Genomic DNA, 22039 nt, shown 5'->3' with positions numbered 1-22039 from the left:
ACTATTTTAAACTCAAGAGAGGTTGGAGTAAAGAGCAAAATAAACTGGACTCTTTCCTGTCTTGGGTGCTCAGCTGGCTCTTTGAAAAGAGGTGTTATATTTTTTTAGGAGATCAACAAAGAGGTATTTTTAAGGAGATGATTCAGCAAAGAGAAAACAAAACAGAAGCACCAAATCATTTTTTTTCTCCAAGAATGTAAATTCTCATGCAGGACAACAAAGCCCAAACCATTTGTTTATATAATAAACCATTGTTTATTTATTTTTTTCTTACGAGGGTGATTAATTTCAGAATGCTAAAGGTCACTGCTTGTGTCAACCCTGAAGTGAACCTGGCTGAGGCCATCTTGGGGGCTTTAGGATTGTCACACAACAGAGAACGGGGAGAAATAGTTACACCGGGTTTTGTGGCCAAAACAATCAAGCTTTCCTGTGGGAATCAAGGACATTTGAACCGGTGGCTGACCAGAGGAGCGAAGTAACCAAGCAACCGGCTAGCAACTGGATTGGACAGCATGACCAGTGACTTGGGTGGGGGGGAGAGGGGAAATTTTTACTCTTAATTAGATGAAAGCCGCAAGAACTTTAGAGTCAGCTTTCACCAGTTGTGCCAATATGATGTTTCCAATAAACTGTTCTTTGAGGAACTTGCCTGCTTCAGAGTTCTCCTTTCTATGGGTACATTACTTGGAACGCTGAGAGCTTGCTTGCATACAGCTTTCTCATAGAATCTTCTCTGAAGATTGTCTGAAAAACTACTGTTTGTTGATAGCTTTCTCTGAAGTGTTGGGGAGGGAATTTGGTTAGGGATAAGAACTTTCCCTACCAGAGAGACATGAGCGTCTTGATTATACCCAGGCAACCCTAAGCAAAGTGCCTTAAGCTGAGGTGAGGAACATCCAGAGGCAACAGTGAGCCAGTATTTTCCCATCCCAGGAAAAAATAGACTACGTCAAGAGCAGTAGTATCAAAGTGGTCTTTGGATCTCTGGCTGATGTTGTACTAAACTTCTTATCAACTCCAGATGACGTGGACAGAGAGAAGGAACTCTTGCATAAGACCTAAGAGGTCTGTAAGGGAGTATGCATAAGTGCACCAGCGTGCCTACCATCCCTGTCCTACTATCCCCATTTATTTGTACCCATTTCCTCTGTTCATGTCCATGTTTATACTTATACCTGTTATCTCGTGTGTTTGTGTGTTATATCTGGCACGTCTGGGGAGGAAAAGTTGAGAAGATGTGGAAAGAATTAATACCTATATTAAAAAGTTATCACACCCAGGCAACAAAACTGAGATAACACCACTACTAGATAGCAACAACAAATATAGCCCTTTGCTAATTTATATTTATTTGTACTTTGATACATTATAGCTCTATGAATTGTCTGCATTTGTGTAGGCAATATGTAGGATTCCTACTTATATAGTCCAACCATAGGATCAAAGTAAGAACTTTGCTCAAAGGCTATTTTCTCTGGGCCTCAAGGATACTCCAAATTAGATACTATTTTTAAATTATAAAAATCTGTGTATCGTATCTCACTCAATTATAACTGCTTAAACTGTAAGTGCTTTGTGGCCTAAAATTTAATGCCAGGCTATCATACTCTTTGTGTGGTTTTGACATAAAGTTTTGCCTAAACCCAACCATTTGTATCTTATTTGATGTGCCATGGACATACAAATAGTGATTAAGCATGACTTGCTATGAGGTGTCAAGGTGTTTGGTGTACTTTACAAGAGTACTGGCTTCCTGGTGTAAAAACGCATAGGTAAATGTGTATATCATATCACCTGACCACCATTCATCATAGCAATAATTAAGAAGTCAGAAAGATTTCTAACAGAAAAGGCAAATCTTGTTTATTTAACTTTCAACATCCTCCTTCAGTAATATTCTATATTTGTTTAAATTAAAGCTCGCGTGCCATTTCATTTTAATAAATACTTTTCTACAGGTTTTCCTCGAGTGTGCCTTGTATAAAAGTGTTCTGTAACAAATACCATTTGAAAGCCATTCCTCCTGATGTTTACTTTTGTTTTAAACACGTGAAGTGCATTGCAAAATCCAAAGAAAAAGTCATCTATACATATAATTTTGACAAGTGTAAATTAGAGTGATGTATGTTAAAAAGCAAAGTCAAGGTCCTCCTAAACGCAGGGGGTAAATAGACACCTTTGCTTTGTTTATCAAGAGGAGGCTACCACTTGGGTACAGCACCACGTACCACTGTTTGCACCATCATCTAAAGAAGATCTTCAGGATGGAGCAGTAAAATACTGTCATTCCAACAGTGACACCCTTTGCAATGAGTCAGACAAGGTGAAGAAGACCAAAGCTGGGTGTGGACAAACATATCATTAACTAAACAGGTTGTGCTTGGAAGTTTCCCTGAATAGCAGGGATGTAGAAATAGTAGGGATGTAGGAAGCATGTTGGCCCAAATACATTTATTTACAAAGTTCCACCCATATGCATGAAGCAAATTTAGGTTCTTTTGGCCTAAAATCTGAAAGAATGTAGGAGTGAGGGTAATTTGAAAACCTCTTACAATGAAACCTCTTCAGAAATACATATAAATACATGTTTCTTTCATCGTTAATAGGCAATGTTACTAGTTATAATCACTTGTCTGTTTTCTGAAACTACAGATTGTTCTCGGTTAATGACTGCCCTGTTTAGTGACTGTTCAAAATTACAATGGAACTGAAAACGTAACTTTACAACCAGTGTTCTTACTGAAGACCATTACAGCATCCCCAGGGGGCATTGATGCGTTATGATGGTGGCAGTGTCTCAGAGTCATATGATCACAATTTGTGCTCTTCGTAGCTTCCAAGCCAGCAGGAAGCTAAAAGTCATGGTCATGTGATGTTTTGCTTAACCACAGGTGATTTCCAGTGGAGCTGCTGTCATAAGTCCAGCACAGTCATGTGACATTTCACTATATGACTGCATTGTTAATGATGAAGTTGCCAGTCCCAATTATATTCTGAGGACCACATGTATTGATTTCCCCCCCCCAAAGTATTCCCAAGATAAATAACAGGGTGGATAGTTTGTTTTGCTGGCAATTCATTTACTTAACGTGGCATAACCAATTGATGAAAACCAATTTAGTCTGCAGACCTATGCATATGTATCAAAGAGTAAGCATCATTACACATTGAAGAATTTACCCAGAGTCAAGTCATTCCTCTGCATTTTTAGTGGAAGGACTTGCAGGCAAGGCAGATGCCCTGTTTCCTAAACATTATGAAGAGATGCAGATGGTGTAGCCTTCTGTTTTTAACCCTTCTCCATCTCTCTTCCCTTCCAAGACACCTTTCAATATTTGTTTTTTCTGGGGCAGTGCTTCCTAACCTTGGCAACTTTAAGACCCCAAGGCTCTGTTTTGGGCCCAGTACTCTTCAACATCTTCATCAATGATTTGGATGAGGGGATAAATGGGGAACTCATCAAATTTGCAGATGACACCAAGCTGGCAGGAATAGCCAACACTCCAGAAGATAGGCTAAAGATACAGAAGGATCTTGACAAACTTGAACATTGCGCACTATCTAACAAAATGAAATTCAATGGTGAAGAGTAAGGTTCTACATTTAGGCAAGAAAAACAGGTACAGTATAGGTGGTACCTTGCTCAGTAGTAGTAACTGTGAGAGGGATCTTGGAATCCTAGTGGACAACCATTTAAATCTGTGCCAGCAGTGTGCAGCAGCTGCCAAAAAAGCCAACACAGTTCTAGGCTGCATAAACAGAGGGATAGAATCAAGATCCCATGAAATGTTAGTACCACTTTATAATGCCTTGGTAAAGCCACACTTGGAATACTGTATTCAGTTCTGGTCACCACAATGTAGAAAAGATGTGGAGACTCTAGAAAGAGTGCAGAGAAGAGCAACAAAGATGATTAGGGGACTGGAGGCTAAACATATGAGGAACAGTTGCAGGAACTGGGTATGTTATGACTGTTTTTCACACTTATGGCCATTGCAGCATCCCCATGATCACAGGATCAAAGTTCAGACTCATATTTAAGACATTTGCAGTGTCCTGGCGTCACGTGATCACCTTTATGACTTTCTGACAAGCAAAGTCAATGGGGAAGCCAGGTTCACTTAACAACCATATTACTAATTTAACAACTGCAGAGATTCACTTAACCCCTGTGCTAAGAAAGGTTGTAAAATGGGGCAAGCCACATAACAAATGTCTCACTTAGCAACAGAAATTTTGGGCTCAATTGTGGTCGTAAGTCGGGGACTACCAGTATGAAACCTTCACTCACCTTACATTACTTATTTTGTAGTTTTAATTCAGAATCTTTATGGACATCTGTGCTTAAAAGCCAATAACTATGAGTAATCCCATATGAGAAAGAAAAGAGTGGGGAGAATTTAGTAGGATATTATCAATTTGGGGTGGCAAGAATACAGATGACCTCTGGGTGGTGGTGAAGAGCTACAGAAAAGTCTCTTTGCTGTCATCTTATGGTCGTTCACATTTGGCACTTCAGATCTGACATGGCTATTTTATAAAGTACTATAAATGGGAGTTGCCCGGGTATTTATTTATAGGGAGAAAATGTCCGGACCGAATGTAATATCTAATGTTGGATTTTCCCCCTTACCAGAGGGAGCCCCCTTATGTAATAATGTGAAGCCATTACCATGGCAACTCCACTACACTGTACAGTAGAATCCATTTTATGGCAGTACAGTAGAAGCCATTTTAAGGCACAACAGGCTTTCTTAACAGAGTACACACATCAAGGAGTTTTAGGGGTGTTTTACCCTCCAGTATTTGTTTCCAGAGAGTAAGTCATCTGTGTACCAGGTTTGGTTGAAATTGCTAGAGGTGTTCCAAAGTTATGCTGGAACATACACACACAGCCATAGAAAAAAAGAAAGAAAGAAAGAAAGAAAGAAAGGAAGGAAGGAAGGAAGGAAGGAAGGAAGGAAGGAAGGAAGGAAGGAAGATTGAACGGATATGCCTTACTGGTTACATCATCCCCTAACAGGGTTTGCGTAACACAGAACGAAAGTAGAAGTTGGCTGGCTATGGCTGATGTGTGATACAAGCTCGGCTGTTGAAATTCATCCAATAAATCGCTATTAATCTCAGAGGCGCAAACATAGCAGCTCGAAAGGCTTTGCTTTGAAAATCTTGGGGACTTGAGTTGCCGGGTTTAATTTAATCGGAATTGTTTTGCCAAGTGGAGCTCGGCTGGATAGCGCTGCCCTTCTCCACGGAGACTTGCACGATACTTGCCGGGCTGCTTCTACGATTTCTGTCCACTTCCTGCCACGCCTGGTGGGGAGATGCCTTTAGGACAGAGGTCTTCAAACTTGGCAACTTTAAGACTTGTGGACTTCAACTCCCAGAATTCTCCAGCCAGGTGGCTGGATAATTCTGGGAGTTGAAGTCCATAAGTCTTAAAGTTGCCAAGTTTGGGGACTCCTGCTTTAGAACGACCCCCCCCCCCCGTTTAATATTTGCGCTCTGTTAATTATGAGGAATTGAGAAATTGAAAAAAAGAGGTGGCGAGAATAAACGCGCAAAAACTGCGCCAACAGAAGAAAAATCCGCCCAAGAAAAGAAAGAGAAACAAACAATTTATCAAAAGGAACACTAAAAAAAAAAAACCCTCGTCAGCCTCAGTCGAATGAACCAACTCCCCAGGCCTGGGCGCATGCGTACGGCTCTGATTACGTCACGCCCACTTCGGCTTCGTCTCCCCCGTCACTTCGTCATTCTGTGTTGCAAGCCGGGTGCTGATTTCCTTGTTTGCTGCGCTCGCCCGCGCTAGTTTTTTTTTTCTTCTTCTCACTCTTCCTCCCCCCCCCCCCGCCTCCCGGCCCGGCGAGCCTGGTGACTGAGCCCACCCCTCGGCTTACGTCGGTGCTGTGGCGTCGGTTCGGCAGCCCCCCCCTTCTCTCTCCCCCCACCCTCCCAGCCGCCTCCACGAAGGAGTGAGCCACAGTGCGGGCCTGGGCAGCTGGGTGGCCGGACGTGTCTCCGATTCTCCGACCGGGAACTGCCTAGGAAGCCACGCTGGAAGAGGTGAGTGCTGGGAAATGGGGAGCTTAGTGGGCTGGAGGCGCCCCGGTTCCGGGTCTCGCACCTGGAGCTGCTCCAGGTGGGTCCCACGGCGTGATTCCCACCCTGCACCTTAAACACCCTAAGTCATTCCTTCCATGCCTTCCGGCTCCGTCTCTCTTCCCCAACACCCTTTCCCGCTCCGCTCCAACATACGGTCTCCTGGGAAGCGGCCCCTCTCTGGTCTCACTGCAGTTTCCACCAGAGTCCCCCGGGCGGGAAGCTCTTTCTCAATGAGTTGCGCTCTTTTCTCTTGACCCAGTTCTCTTTCTCTCCCGCCCCCCCCCCCCCCCATCCACCCCATGGGCTTCCTCTATTTTCTCCCCACCCCTTTAATCTAGTCTGGCTCCCCCATCGCATCCATCTCCCTTTGTCTTCCAGCCACACTGTCCTCCCCAGCAGCGCACACGGCTTCTTTCTCAGCCGCACAAGAGAACAGAATTCCTCTCTGGTTTTCCTTCTGTTCCTCCCTGCCTCCTTCCCGCTGTTCAGCTGACTTGCAGTTCCTTCCATTGCTTCTCTTGGGTTACCCTCAACTCTGATAGTTTGTGAGTCTTTCTATCTATGACCTCTCCCCTTACGAGCCATCCCCTTCTTTTCCGGCCTTGGCTACAAGGCCCTTATCTCTGGACTTTTCATAACTTTTCTTTCTTTCTCCCCCCCCCCCCCCAAACCTCTCCACAACTTCTAATCCGCTAAAAGGCTTTTTCCTCTCAATTCCCTAGAAATGGTTTTGACATCAGTACAGGCTGTCCCCTATCCTAACATCCTAATATTACAGGAATTGGCTCGCTGGCTGGGGCTGCTTGAAGTTGTACTGTCATTCAGCTGTCTCTGAAAGCCACAAGTTCTTCAACCTCTTTACTAAAAAAAAAAATGGCAAGGAAGAAGAGACCTTTGCACACTAACTGTGGATACGTTTTTATGCTTGAATGGCCCTTAGGAAAGTTATTCAGTCCCAACGTTACTATTCTATATTTTTTCCCCCCACTCTTGATTCATTCACGCACTGACTTGCATTTCTTATTTTATCCCTGGTCTCCTCATCTTTACTCTCATTGTTTTTAATCCCTGGATATATGTTATATGGGGAAAATAATTTGGACTGGCCGCACAAGGTTGTTGTAAAGATTTTAGCTGATTTGTGCATGGAAAGCAATTAGAGCAGTCGAAAGCATTGAGGGTGTCATCTTACGCTCTCTTCCTGCCTCCTGATTTTCAAGTTGTTTGGTTATTGCCCGATCTTACTGCCTCCATCTTTTATCCCCTACATCTGGCAGCTTTTCTACAATCCTGTTTTGCAGGATTATGTAAATATTCAATTTACCGATTTGATTTGAAATGTACTTGAATGAATTGTTGAATTAAATTGAGTTTCCTACTTGAACTAGAAAATTTTACTTAATGCCTCTGAATTCATTTGGACATTTCTACATATGCAGAAACAGCTGTTGATTTGGAAATCTGAATTGAAACACTTTGAGTTAATACTTCCACTTAAGTGCTTAAATCGAATTGACTTGATGATACAGATCAGAATTTAACTGATGTTCATAGTTTTGCCTAGCACATTACTAGAAAGCTTTGCAAGCTATTTAGTTTGCCTAAGAGGGAACTGTATTAAAATGTAACAGTGAAACCAATGAAAAACCCTTAATGGTTCAATACATTTAAGTGGTGTGGAATTCACAAGAGCAAATGCATGAAATGACAGTTGGCAGGTAAGAGTCATGTAGAAATGATTGAGTGAAAAAATGGGTAAGCGTGAAATGAAATGGTTGTGAAATGCAAAACATAAGGTATATAACAGTTTTTAATTTATACTCTATACATAATTCATGCAAATAATGTAGAAGAAATATTGTTCGTCTGATGAAATGGACTACAATCCATGAAATATATGTTGTAATAAATCTGTTTATCTTAACTTGTCACAACATTCTCTTGGTTTATATGTAACTTACAACCACAATTGAGACTGGAATTTCAGTCTCTACGTGATTAAGTGAGTCACCACATGACTGGTTTCATTACAATTTTTACCACAGTCGTTGAGCTGATCATGCGGTCGTTAAGTGTACTACACAGTTTTAACCGAATCCAGCTTCCCTAAGGAGGAAGGAAGAACCCTGGTGATGCAGTATAGCAAGCTAATTCTGCCCACAGCCTGCAGTTCGATCCTGAGGGGCTCAAGATTGACTCAGCCTTCCAACGTTAATGAGGACCCAGATTGTTAGGAACAATATGCTGACATTGTAAAGCATCAGAGAGTGAGGTGATGCATTTGGAAATCCCATTAAAAAGCAATTGTAGGGTAGGAAAACTTTTAAGCTGTTTTCATATCAATCTGCATTGGCAGGGCTGCATCAATTTTTTGAAGATATTTACTTTGTTGTATAAAGTATGGCTGTCATTAACCATAGTTGATTTGAAATATATTTTACAAATTATTTTAGTTTCATTTTTTTACAGAAAATGTGAATCTTTCTCCTCCAAAATACCATGCTACTTCCCCTGTACTTCTCTCCTTTTCCCACCACAAAGACCAGAAACTTTTTTTTTATTTCAGTTTTTGAGGCTTTATTTCAGTTTTTGGTGCTAAAATACTGCAAGCCTGAACAGCTTGAAAGCTGTCTGGCGTTGATGTACATATTTCATGAACAAACAGCAGTTAGAATTGTTTGAGTGCTTGAAGCATGTTGATATTTTTCAATATTGTGTCCTTATATCCTGGCAGAAAAATCAAGTGGAATGACTAAACTTTGACACAGTAACAAGCATATACGGATAGTACAGTCTCTGCTCAAAGGGTTAGTTCTGAGCATTATATAGAAAAAAGAAAAAGCAGATAGGAAAAGAGCTCTACAGAATTGAGGGGGCCAGCAGTGAGAAGGATTACAATGTGCACTTTTCAGGAAAGACCCCTATAACAGACTTGTAGGAACAGATAGGATTGCCTGAGAAAAGGCTGACCTTCAAATAATTTGGATTTAAGTTATTTGGGACTTTGATAGTTACATTAACTTGATACAATTATGTGTCATACATTAATAGAGTTATCTCACTCGGAGAGGGTGCTTGGTCATCATTTATTTATTTTTCAAATTTATATGGCCAACCATCTCACGGAGGGCGACTCAGGTTTGCATACAACAATCCAATAAAATAATAAATATAAAACAATTGTTACCTATAACCATTAAAAATATTAAAAATATAAAAGCAAGACTAAAGAAAAAATGGAGGGATGTTAATAATGGAGGCATTTTATGACTTAATCTGTCCCTTGCCTGCGGGCATAACTGGGTCTTGAGGGACCTTCAAAAGCTCAGGAGTAATGAGGCCAAACTCCTCTCTGGTGCGGAGATTCCACAATAAAGGGGCCACAGCAGCAAAGGCCCGTCTCCCAGGACTCATCAAATGTAGCTCGCAATCCAGTTGAACCCGTAACGTGCCATTCTGTTGGATCTTGTGGGACAGGCAGATGAAATCAGGAAGAAGTAGTGTCTCAATTAACCTGGTCCCATGCCATGTATTGCTTTAAAGGTCAACAACCTTAAATAGGACCAGGAAACAAACTGGTAACCCATACAGCTTGCGTAGGAAAGGGATAACGTATACAGAAACTCGTGTAACTGTTCGCACTGCTGCATTTTACACCAGCTGAACTTTCTGAATAGTCTTCAGAGGCAGCCCCAGAGCATACTGCAATGGTTGGACTGGAAAGTCTTATCATGTCACCTGGAGGCCATTTTATAGTGAACCATGTAAGTTGTGTCACTTACAATTCTATGTCTTGATCAAAAACTGAGAACACAATCTAATCTGTAGAGTACTCTGTTATTCCACTGAATTCTGACATGGCAACTGTGTTGAGTATATTAAAGTAAACGTTAGTATTTTATCTCACTTTGTTTAACTTAGATGCATAAAAACAACAGAACTTGTTTTCTTTCGGTTAGTACTGACTGTTAGGTTGGAATAATAATTCGTGCTTCAATATCTTTTTTACCTGTTGTTTTAAAATTCGACTGGTGGAAGTTTTTTTTTTAAGTTGTGATCAGTATTAAGGATTATACTAAAGTGGTTGTTTGTTTGTTTTCAGAGCAACCTTGCATACTGAAATATTAGGATTCACATTCCAACCAATATGGCTGACTTCCTGTGTCTTCAGGCCGCAAACACATTTCTCTAGTATTTTTAAAATATTCACTTGGGATACCATATGTAGTTTTCTTCATAAAAATGTTGAGCTGGAAAATACAGAAATATGGAAAGAAGAGCAATCAGGATGATTGAATTCTCCTGTTCTCACAAGAAAGAATATGCTGTTGTGTCTTTTTAACTTAAGGGCAATGTCTCTCAACCATAACAACTTTAAGATGTGAGGACTTCAGCGCCTAGCATTCTCCAGCTAGCATGCTGAACCCTGGGAGTTGAAATCCCTGCATCTTAATGTTGCCAAGATTGAGAAACATAAAGAGTGATAGGTAAAGGCATTTTATTGATTCAGTTGCAGTACAGAATTTAGCTTGTTTTAAAAGAGGATTGGCTTCTAGTTTTGATGGTTGTGTGTTATTTCCTCAATCATAGGTAGCATACCTGACAAACAAGGTATGTTTTCCCCTGCAGCAGTTAAAGCAACTGGAAATAATTTTGAGTTGGGAAAATAGTTGGTGTGGGTAAAATAAAATGTGGATCTGCCCTTTTAATCCTCCTAATTGTCACACTCTCACTTTAAAATAAAATGTCAGCAGTATAACTCATGGGTGTCCAACTTTTTGGCTTGCATTGAGTGAAAGGGAATTGTCTTGGGCCACATATGAAATATAGAATATAGCTAGTGTACGTAAATCACATAATAATGTTAAAAGTTTACAATCTTGTGGGGCCACATTACTAGCTGTCCAGGGCTGAATGCAACCCACCGGTCGCATATTGGACAAGCTTGCTTTAGATTTATATGCTACTTTACTGTATTTATTTACTAATTTATTGTATTTAGATCCTACATGAGTTATTTTCCTACTTTTATCCTCATGACAAGAATGATGAGAAACAGATTGGCGCAGTCATCCAGCAATCATCATCATCAGGAATCCCAAACAATCCCTAGAATTTTCATTCTAATCTTAAATCTGGGGTTAATTGTTTATGTATAAAAGTACTGTAATTCCGTTTTATAAAGGCTTGCATTTAAAACATAAGTTAGTCAAGGTTGTGTTGGATTCAGGGACCACTTTTTTTGCATGTGGTTAAAGAGGACTTTGGGAATTGGAAATGTTTGAGTGGGATGTCAAAGCCAGATGGAAGGAACATGTGTTGGGATCTTGCGTCACTTTCACTTGGAAGGTTAACATTTCTGGGAAATGACTAGTTGGGATTATCATGTTCTTTAAGCACTCCAGGTTTTAGGAAAGGAAAAGCTTTTTATTTAAGAATTGAATGCCTTAAGTTCTTCCTGATCTTGTCTCCTTTTCCTTTAAAAGTCTTCTTTCACCCACTCCCCAATTTCTAATTATAGATCTTGGGAATAAATATGGGTAGCCCTTTATTTTTGTAGATTTGATTCTTTTCCATCTGCAATTTTAATTTCAGATTGATTTACTCAGTGTTTTTTCCATGCCATCATTTGTGTTTTGTTAGTCCCTAATTAGGATCATGGTGTCCTAAGAAAGTTGGATTCTTCATGGGTACAGAGGAGCCAAAGGTTTCCTCATGAATTGGAACTTCTTAGAATAAAATATATATATATATAAACACAATTTCCTCTTTGTACCAGAGTCTTCCAACAGCCAGCCCACAACCATATAGTGTAGTCCCAGAGCGGCCGCTGCCGGAAAACTCAGTAGCGGATCTCCGGAGTTTGGAAGCCGGTTATGCTTGGAGCATGGCGGCGGCAGCAGGGCAGCGGTGGCGCCCTGGCCCAGCCCTGCAGGGAGAGTTGGGCATGGTGAGGCAGGGAGGCACGCAAGCTGGAGGCAGAACAAGTGCTCGCGCAACCTCTCTTTCCAGCCGGGCAGAGCGCCATGTGGCTTAGCGCCTTTGGGATATTACTGAATCGGTGAGTGACACTCTGCCTGGATGGAAAGGGGCATTGCTGGGGGACTGCTCGTGAGAGCAGCTGCCCGGCAACCTTCCGCTCCAGCTGGGCACAGCGCCACCCACCAACCTAGCGGTAACCCAAAGATGGCAAGCAATGTGAGCGCCTTTGCCCTCCCTCCCCCTGCTCCTGCAGCTTTGTGCCTTCGGGATATCGCTAGGTTGGTGAGTGGCGCTCTGCCTGGCTGGAGGGGGGGTTGTCCAGGGGGCTTATTATTGGGGGAGGGCATATATTTTTGCCCACAGGAAAAATATGGCATGGTCTTATTATCAGGACATGTTGTAATTTTGGAGAAACATGGTAGGCAGAGGTATCATCACGTTTATTCATGTTGTGGGTTTTTTTCTCTATTTTGATAGCTTCCATAATTCTCTTGTTGAAGTGTTCAGTTTTGGAGATTAATTTGGTTCCTTCAAAATTAATTTCATATCCTGTAGCTTTAAGGTGCTGGAAAAGGGAGGAAATTTTTCTTTTTTTCTTACTGCGTTCTTGTGTTCTGCAATGCATGTATTTATTCTCCTGTTCGTTTGTCCTATGTATGTTGCAGGACAGATTTTGCATGGTATTTCGTAGACTCCTTGGTTTTCTAGCTGGATTTTGTCTTTGGTGTTTCTTAAGATGTTAGCTATTTTTGGTCAGTGCTGAAGGCTGTCTTGATATTGTGTTTGTGGAGAATTTTGCTGATTTTATCTGTGGTGCCTTTGATGTAAGGGAGGAGGGCGATGCCGTTGTCTTGTTCTATGTCTCAGTTCTTGGGGGGAGTCTCCCTTTGGATTAGGTTGGTAATTGTTTTTCTTTGGAATCTGTTGGAGATTAATATGTTTGTGAGAGTGTGTAATTCAGTTTTCAGGTGGTCTTTGTTGGCTAGGCGTTTGGTTACCAACCTAATCCAAAGGGAGATTCTCCCCAAGAACTGAGACACAGAATAGGACAACGGCATCGCCCTCCTCCCTTACATCAAAGGCATTACAGATAAAATTAGCAAAATTCTCCACAAACACAATATCAAGACAGCCTTCAACACTGACCAAAAAATAGCCAACATCCGACCACGCTTTAAGCCGAAAACACCAGCCTGAAGATGGTGAGTGAGACCTCGCCAAAACGTTGCCAAGACAATTTCAATCTTACACGGGAAAAGTCCCGAATAAAACAATTCATACATTTAAAACATGTTGAATGAGGTAGATGCATATTTTTGTAAAATGTTCATGTTGAATAAATGCTTTTTCTGCATTTTGGCTATTTTTTTTCTTGCAGCTTTAACCTGGACATCTGTCTCTTGGTTCTGGTTTTACCATCAAAAATTGCTTCTGACCTCTCAACACTAGCATAGTTATTGGTGGATTGTAGCTACTTTATGAGAGTCGTCTTTCAAAAATATAAACTAATATGTAAAGTGTTGATTTAGCCCTTTCTATTCCATAGAATTTTGTAGCATTCTTGCAACATGGTTAGCAAGGCAGCCAAGGCATTTTTTGGAGGACTGTTGCTTATTGATGACACAGGTGTTTTGAACAGAGATGTTCTTCAGATAGCGCTGAAAAATCTGGCCTGAAATCTGTAGGGTTGTGAAGTTGTTGGAGGGAAGACAACCCTAGTGTAGAGACAGTCATAAAAATCAAAGTATACTTCATTCTTGATGTTTATTTGTGTTATCCACTTTGAATGAAATCATGAACTCTTGCGTGGATTTGAAGTTTTTGACTAGTAGTTTGTTAAGCAGTGTCCTCTTTTAATTTTTTTTTCTTTGTTCCTGAACATATAGTAGCTTATTAAGTTTCACCCATAATCTCAGTGTTTGGGGCATTTCTAGCCACACAGATAATATTAATCTTAAATGCAGAGATTCTGACTTATTTTCCCTCTTTGATCATGAAATTAACTATGTTTTTATAGTGATGTAATATTTTATCTTTCTACATGCTAGTTTGGTATACATTTTGAATACATTTCAGTATTCAAAAGCAAGCATCAAAATCTTTCCATATTAACAATAACACTGCTCGTAAATTGTTCCTGAGGACAACTTTGATTAAAAAAAACACCCATTAACTTGTAGCTTGTCTCCTAAGAGAAAGATGGTGTGAGTTGAGTATTAGGACTGAAGAATTCTCAAGAAAATCAAATCATCACTGGAAAACAGAGAGACTACATGGAGTGGTTTACTGCCTTTTGAATCAATGATGACTCAGATGTTCTAGCTGTGTTTGCTGCAGCCTTAGTGTGCTAATATTGAACCATCTGGTTCTTACATTCAGAACTAAGATATTAACCATTTACAAATTATTTTTTATTCTTATATGATAATAGACTTGTCAGTAGCAAAGTTATTTAACTCCTTATTGCTGTCATTTTTTTTTCATTTTCTGAGCTGAGTTTCAGGATCTTCATCTTGCAGGCATTCTGGTGTTTAGAAATTTACTGGATTTCAAATAGATATTTGAATATCCATTACCGGTGTTAGATTTCAAAATAAATATTAAATTAATTTGATGGGGAGCTTCCACTATGCATGTGTAAAACTATACACTCAGGATGAACAGGGTGTAACCTATGGCCATTAAATGTTAGTTATCAATACATGGTGTACTAAATTTATCATGCTTGGGAATTCCATGTATTGTGGCCAAAAGAAAAGCTTGAATGCTTTAGGGTTATAGCTATAGCAAGGCCCATTTTAGACTACTTCTGTGGCACCACAAATCACATTTATTCCTGAAAACCACCAAATTGTCCTGTGAAGGGGAGGGTTTGTCATGGACTGGAAGAGGAAAGGAGCGTTTCAGAGTTCTCCAGTTTCTGAATTAGTGAATTTTGTCCATCCTATATTTGTTATCATTTAATATAATTTATCTGCCTTAGTCCACTAGGATTCAGGTAAAGTACAATATCCAAATATTTTTTTTAAATTAAGTACCCTGTTTCCCTGAAAATAAGACCTCCCTGGATAATAAGCCCAATCGGGCTTTTGAGTACATGTGCTAAAATAAGCCATCCCCTAAAATATTTAACCGCATGCGCAGCCGATCCCTGCCATTTCCTGGGGGGAAGGGGTGAACATGCCCCATGTGCCCCACATGCATCTGCCATCCTCGCAGAATGGCCTCACGGCGGCTGTTCCCACAAATCCCAGCTACCGCGCCCCTTCTCTTAATGGCGGCCACAAAAAGAGTGGCAGGCCCAGTGACGCTAGGACTGGCACATATGTACCAGAAACAGAGACAGAACTTCCGGCCCTCTTTGGATCAGCTGACCTGTGGGCTACAGGCTGAGGTTAAGACCTGCACCTCAAAAATAATAAGACCTCCTCGAAAATAAGGCCAAGCGCTTATTTCAGGGGCCAAAAGAAAATAAGACCCTGTCTTATTTTTGGGTAAATATGGTAGTATATGATATAGTGTGAGATAACACATTTTAATAATAAATATTTTCTGGCACTGCAGACTCCCCAGTGATCAATACCCAAAGGTGTTCCCAAAGAGTCACATTTGTTTTGCAAGTTTTCTCCAAAAGAGGGAAGAGAATATTTGCCATTGGACCCAGTCCTGTTTCATCTTGTAGTAGAAGAGAACCTTTAGCAAACACTCCCCGATTATCTGGATTCAGCAAGGAGAATCTATGTGGGAAAGATGGTCTCTTAGGTACCTGGGCCCTGAAACACATAAGTACTGACCAGGCTGTTAAATTCTACTCTAAAATAGGTAACCAGTGCATTTCCCCCACAATGGCAGTGCCAAGACTATACAGTAACCTTATAGGATGCTTCATTTTGGATCAGCTACGGTTTCCAGATATTCTTCCAGGGCAGCCTTAAATGGAAGAAACAATTATAAAGGCATGAATGATTGGTGCATGCTGTGCTATGTTGGACTGCAACTAATACACTGGCTGAAATTGAGAAAAGACCCTCATAGCCATAACTTCTGTTAGAATATTCATGACTGGGAGAGACATGATAACAAGATCAGCCAATGAATAGGCATAGCAATAAGGTCAGCCAATGGGAGCTGAAAAAGCTAGGGCCCAGGGCGTGGTTTAGCCTGCAACCTTATCTGAGTCTGTGCAAAGAATTGAAGCAGAAACGTATACTCTGTTTGCTCTGAACTCTGAAATGAAAATGACTGTTCTGTCCTGCTTGTGTTCTGCTTGTAACTTCTGCCACGTTGAAAGAATCTACTATTGGTATTGTACATTAATTCAAATGTTATTATGTATATAAAGAAGTTACTGAATCCAGCTGAACCAGTTATCTCTGTGTTTTCTGGATTTGATTTTTCTGCAACAAACTCTGACAACTTTTACCCTCATAGCCATAAATTGTACCTCATCCTCCATTAAGGGACCATGTTGCTCCTACCCCACATCTTATGACTTCTGAGCTTCAGGCATCCTCCTGATCTTCTAAAAGGAATGCTAGCCTGGCAGCTTTACATCTTTACTATAGAAGGCCAAACAAGTTGGGTGTGGCTGAAACAGACTAGGGTATTGGTCAGTTTTTCCCCTTTCTTACACAGTAAACTGTGTAAAGGGAAAGGTTTTAAGATCCTTGGGTCTTATAAAATTGTTTTTCTCTTTTGTTGTAGAAGGGGGATGAACAGAATGTTATGGTTGCAAAAGCTTCAGTAGCTTAGAACGGAGCAGTCATTATCATCATTGCTTGTCAGTGTTTTTTATTGGACAGAAATGAAGATGATTGGGGTTATTTGTCCTGTTGATGTGAAATTCAAGTACTTGTAAGAGTATAATAGTCAACTTACCTTCCTAGTGCTATATTCTATCTAAGTATTAGAAAGTATACTATCACTTCCCCCTCTCAGGGAATAAGCAGTTTTCAAATGGGATGGCATAGTGTTGTGTGGTTCTATTATAATGTACTGTATTTTGATACTTGTCCAAATGTCAGCGCTTGGCCTCACTTATTTTATTAACTGAAATTTGCTAAAGTTAGCTATTCCCAAATATTTCTTAGTTGTCTATAATAATTGGGTTCTTTCTGTTCATGGTCCTTGATTCCTAGAAATAGTAATGAGCCACTTGAATACCTATCTATCTCTTAAATTGCTTGAATCTCCATCTCTCTCTTAAATTTCTAATGCTTTGGAGATTTCAGAATTAAATATATTAGCACTGGTTAAGGTGTGATATATTAACTTTGATTAAATAAGTACGAGACGTGCAAAATAGATATATTGCACCTTGACAGCTAGCTTTGCACAGCAGCAGACTGCGTGTTCTTTCTTGTAAAGCATTGATATAGAGCTGATCTATTGGGCTGGCAGCTCCCCAACCCTGAAATAAAATAGAGAAACCTTAGAAACCATTTTGGTCAGTCAAAGATAAATAGTTAAGTTTTACTTCAAGCTAGTGCTCTGCTTCTTTGATGTTCCATATATTTCTGTGAGGTATATTAGTTTAATGGTAAAGTATTGAAAATCTTACTAGGACTCCCAAAGGGGACATAGTAGGATCCAAGTAGGATATAAGGTGTATTGGTATCTACAAATGTCTACAACACACTTGAGTTACAAATATTCTCTTCTATCGGAATTTGATATAGTCAGGACTAAGCAGCCATTTGATGCTGCACTTTTAATTTTTTCGGCTTTCCAGGGTCTATGGCAGGGATGAAATGAAATTCAACAGGTTCTGACAGGTTCTGACAGGTTCTGGAGAACTGGTAGCAGAAATTTTGAGTCGTTCAGAGAACCGGCAAATACCACCTCTGACTGGCCCCAGGAGTGGAGTGAGAATGAGGATTTTGCAGTATCCTTCCTGTGCCATGCCCACCAAGCCACTCCCACAGAACCGGTAGTAAAAAAAATTGAATTTCACCACTGTACTATGGAACCATAATTTCATTGGAACAGGCAAGGTCATATATTTGTGAGAGGGGAGAGGAGGGGAAGGGAGGATGTTTGCTAAAGGGACTAAAAAGACAAAATGGATCTTGGAACTTTGGAAAATCATGTTGCTATTTAACTCTATCACGATGAGAAAACTGGCCCAATTTCTAGTATGCCCCTTAAAGTTAACCGCCACCCATTCAAACAAATAACCACAAATAACAACCTTGCTGCCTGGGGGGGGGGGGGCACTTTGGAAACTCTAAAAGAGCTTAGTGTAATGTAAGAAACTTATTGAACCTCAATAAAGGTTCAATCTGGTTTTGTTCTTACACATGAAGTGAAGTCAACTTTTGAATGGCAAGCTAGGACTGTATGATACTCCAGAAAGTAGGTCAGGGTAGTATAAAGAAGTGGATGGGACCAAGAAAGAAAAAACTCAGATCAGTTTCAATGTATTGAAACGTGTAGATCACGTGTAGATCACGTGTAGATCACGTGAAGTGTTAATACCACTTTATAATGCCTTGGTAAGGCCACACTTGGAATACTGCATTCAGTTCTGGTCGCCACGATGTAAAAAAGATGTGGAGACTCTAGAAAGAGTGCAGAGAAGAGCAACAAAGATGATTAGGGGACTGGAGACTAAAACATATGAAGAACGGTTGCAGGAACTGGGTATGTTTAGCTTAAGAGAAAGAAGGACTAGGGGAGACATGATAGCATTATTCCAATATCTCAGAGGTTGCCACAAAGAAGAGGGAGTCAAACTATTCTCCAAAGCACCTGAGGGTAGAACAAGAAGCAATGGGTGGAAACTAATCAAGGAGAGAAGCAACTTAGAACTGAGGAGAAATTTCCTGACAGTGAGAACAATTAATCAGTGGAACAGCTTGCCTCCAGAAGTTGTGAATGCCCCAACACTGGAAGTCTTTAAGAAGATGTTGGATAGCTATTTGTCTGAAACGGTATAGGGTTTCCTGCCTAGGCAGGGGGTTGGACTAGAAGACCTCCAAGGTCCCTTCCAACTCTACTATTGTATTGTATTGTATTGTATTTATTAATTTATTGGATATATTAGCACCTTATGTATTTCACAATTTTTCCTTTTGTTGCAAAAGTCTCTGCTAATTATATTTAAGATTTTTGCAGCCTTGTATGGTTGTGAAATTCAGGTAATAGATTTGGTCGTAAAGAGAGATAAATAAGAGGTGTGAATAAGCAGCTACTGTATGCACAGTCAAATAATATGGATGGACAACGTTCTGCTATGCCTGTCTGGTCATGCATAAGAAAGGGTTGATTGACTTCAATATCAAAACAGTAGTTGACTAAATCTATTGTCTTTGAGATAAGTAAAATTCAAGAGACGGAATGATGAAAAAAAAAACTTTTGTGCTAACGCCAGGGAGGATCAACATAAGAGAGTAAACAAGGTGTCTTTCTTATTAAGAAAATAAAGTCAGCTGTTTTAAGAGCTTGTTATGAATTGCTTTTCCTATAAATCCACTCTTGCGTGTAACCCAAACACCTTTAGTAAGGCTGTAATTATCTACAGTTGTCTAGGCTTCCAAATGTAATAAAATTCATCGCTCTGCCTATCCAAAAATACAGGATATTAATTTTAAGAAACCTGATCTAAAGCAAAGTAGTTGATGAGAATTCTAGGTAGGGTCAGGGTTAGAAAAAAACTCCAAGATGTAAGCAAGAAGTGAGGAAACCAAAAAGCAATGTTTATTGTCCAGACATACTTGAAACCTTTCAGGGGTACTTTCTACCCAAACTGATATTTATATTTGAAAGTTGCCTTTTCCTAGTTGAAGTAGTTACTCTATTGAGTTTTAATCTGGGTGCCTGATGTACAATGTGACTTGCAAAATGAAGGAATAACAACTAAAAAAAATAAGGTAGGCATCAGGCAAGCATAGTGACTTCTAGTTTTTGAAGCAGAATGAGAATTAGAAATAAAATCAGCAGTATGCTACCAAGTATATTATTTAAACTATTGACAATTGTTTAAAGAAAAGCATTGAGAGTCCCAAATGGGCATGTGGAAGATTGGGAAAATGGAAATATTCAGAATTCTCCAATTCCTCCTGTATTTTCCATTTTTCACCATCTGTCTTGTAGCTTCCAAATCCTGTGAGCTTCTTTTCTAAGGGAGTTTCGTATAGCAGATCCTTATTCTTGTTCAAATCTGTTAGGCTTCAAAGGGTGTAATACTGGAAGGAATTTGGATAAAAAAAAATTGGAAGAAAATTTTGAAATGATACTTGAAGCTTGAAGTTCTGTACTTCAGTCCAAGAAAGGTCAAACAAGCAGGATTGTAAAATCATAGAATGTAACCTCCTCCTGCAGAACCTCCTCTTCACTGCAGAAATCCATCATTGCAATATCCTTGCCAGACGGCCATCGTTTCTTTGTTTAGAAAATGAAAAATGAGATTCTATGACCCTCCCATAGTTGTCTGACTATACTTTCTATTTGAAAAAAAAAATTCCTGATGCTCAAACAAAATCTCCTTTTGTGAATTGATGCACATTGTTTCTAGTCCCGTCTTCTCTACTAACTCAAAACAATTCTATCCAACATGGCTGCCTTTCAGATGCTTGTAGACTGCTGTCATACTTCCCTTTTCTTCAGATTAAAATATGCAGAGCCTTCAGGCGTTCCTTATTTTTTTTCTTTCTACACCCCTTATCTTCTTGGTTGATATCATTTGACATGTTCCTTTTTCTCAATAGCCGCCTTAAAATATCGGACCCAGAAATGCATGCAATATTGAGTGTGGCCTATCTACTAAGGGTGGTTTGTCCAACACAGAATAGACAGCAATTGAAAATTCTAGGAGAGAAAGGAAAGGATCTATATGAAACTTGGGTGCCAAGAGGAGCACATCATGAGATGCAAGAGAACAAAGGGGGAAACTGAGAGAGAAAAATGTTTTAAGAAGGCGGGAGTAATGGACATGAAGAAAGAAGTGCAGAATTTATGCTGATTTGAAAATCGGCGAGATAATCTACTCTAAATGTTGTATTCCATTTGCAGAGTAAGATATAACAATAAGCACCTAGAAGAATGTTTAGAACATTTTATGCTGTGGAAGAACTTTTATAGAGGCTTTTACAGTAAGACTCACCTGGTCAGCATTTTTCATAGCTTACTCTTTTATTACGCATTATTTATTTTTCCTGGCAACTTCTTGGTAACTTTGTAGGTCAAGGTCTTTGCTGTTCAAAACTGGGTTCTTTCTAAAATACGTTGAAATCTTAATCACCAAAGAGAATAATCCTTTTGTAATTTTTTTTTAAAAATTGAACTTGAGTTGGAAGTTTAAAATAGTTTGGCTGCCCTCCTCTATCCTATCTTTATTTTTCACTTTATGGAACGTTGAGTAGGAGTGCTTTCTGAATAAATCACCACTCATAATTTCCCTTCCATCATTATGGCTTTCAGATGTGCTTGATTTCACCTTCCAGAATTTCCATTTGGGCTGGGTTTACTGCCTAAGTAGAGGGTTGGACTAGATTCCAAGGTCCCTTCCACCTCTGTTATTCAGTTCTGATCAACAATTTGACTAGGGGTGTCTGAGTGAGTCCAGAAAACCTACCTGCAGTATGTAGGGTTTGCTATGACATCACAAACCTCATTCTGCTGTTATAGTTACCAAATAGCATTGGAACACTGCATAAATATTGTAGAAGTGACTTCCAAGTCTGAGTTTAGTTGGAAGATACAGGAATAATGCTATTCTTGCTGTTTTTCCAGAGGTCTAAAGTAAGGGGGCATTTTTGCTTTTAAAGTACTAGAGAAGATAACACTGATCAAGTGAAACGCTCTGAGTCCCGTAAGCTATTATAATATACTTTGCAGAACTGAAAGATCTAAATTCTCCATGCTGTAGTAATTGTTATGTAGCATTGTTTGTAATTGCAATGTTTGCTAGACTTAGGCCCGAAGAAATTCTCAATAACTGTTTATAAAG

The 22039-nt window shown here is 39.9% G+C and overlaps 2 protein-coding genes across 3 annotated transcripts in view; one reads left to right on the top strand and one right to left on the bottom strand.

Annotated features, from left to right (window-relative positions):
* Window positions 1-6337, bottom strand: part of LPIN3 (lipin 3) — a 64103-nt gene extending 57766 nt beyond the window's left edge. The window contains exon 1 of the mRNA XM_081948356.1: window positions 6262-6337. The gene's annotated coding sequence lies outside the window, so the exon portion shown is untranslated. The remainder of the gene's footprint in view (window positions 1-6261) is intronic.
* ZHX3 (zinc fingers and homeoboxes 3) overlaps window positions 5594-22039 on the top strand; it is a 56009-nt gene continuing 39563 nt past the window's right edge. The window contains exon 1 of one of the 2 annotated variants that reach the window (XM_081948353.1): window positions 5594-6069. The gene's annotated coding sequence lies outside the window, so the exon portion shown is untranslated. Of the gene's footprint in view, window positions 6070-16264; window positions 16394-22039 lie in introns of those variants that run through there. The other variant, XM_081948354.1, reaches the window with a different exon arrangement.

The sequence above is a fragment of the Natrix helvetica genome (genome assembly GCF_964273705.1).
Source record: "Natrix helvetica genome assembly, chromosome: 3".
In the NCBI taxonomy this organism is placed as follows: Eukaryota; Metazoa; Chordata; class Lepidosauria; order Squamata; family Natricidae; genus Natrix; species Natrix helvetica.
Note: the sequence above shows the minus strand (reverse complement) of the source record. Positions and strands in the feature narration are given on the sequence as shown.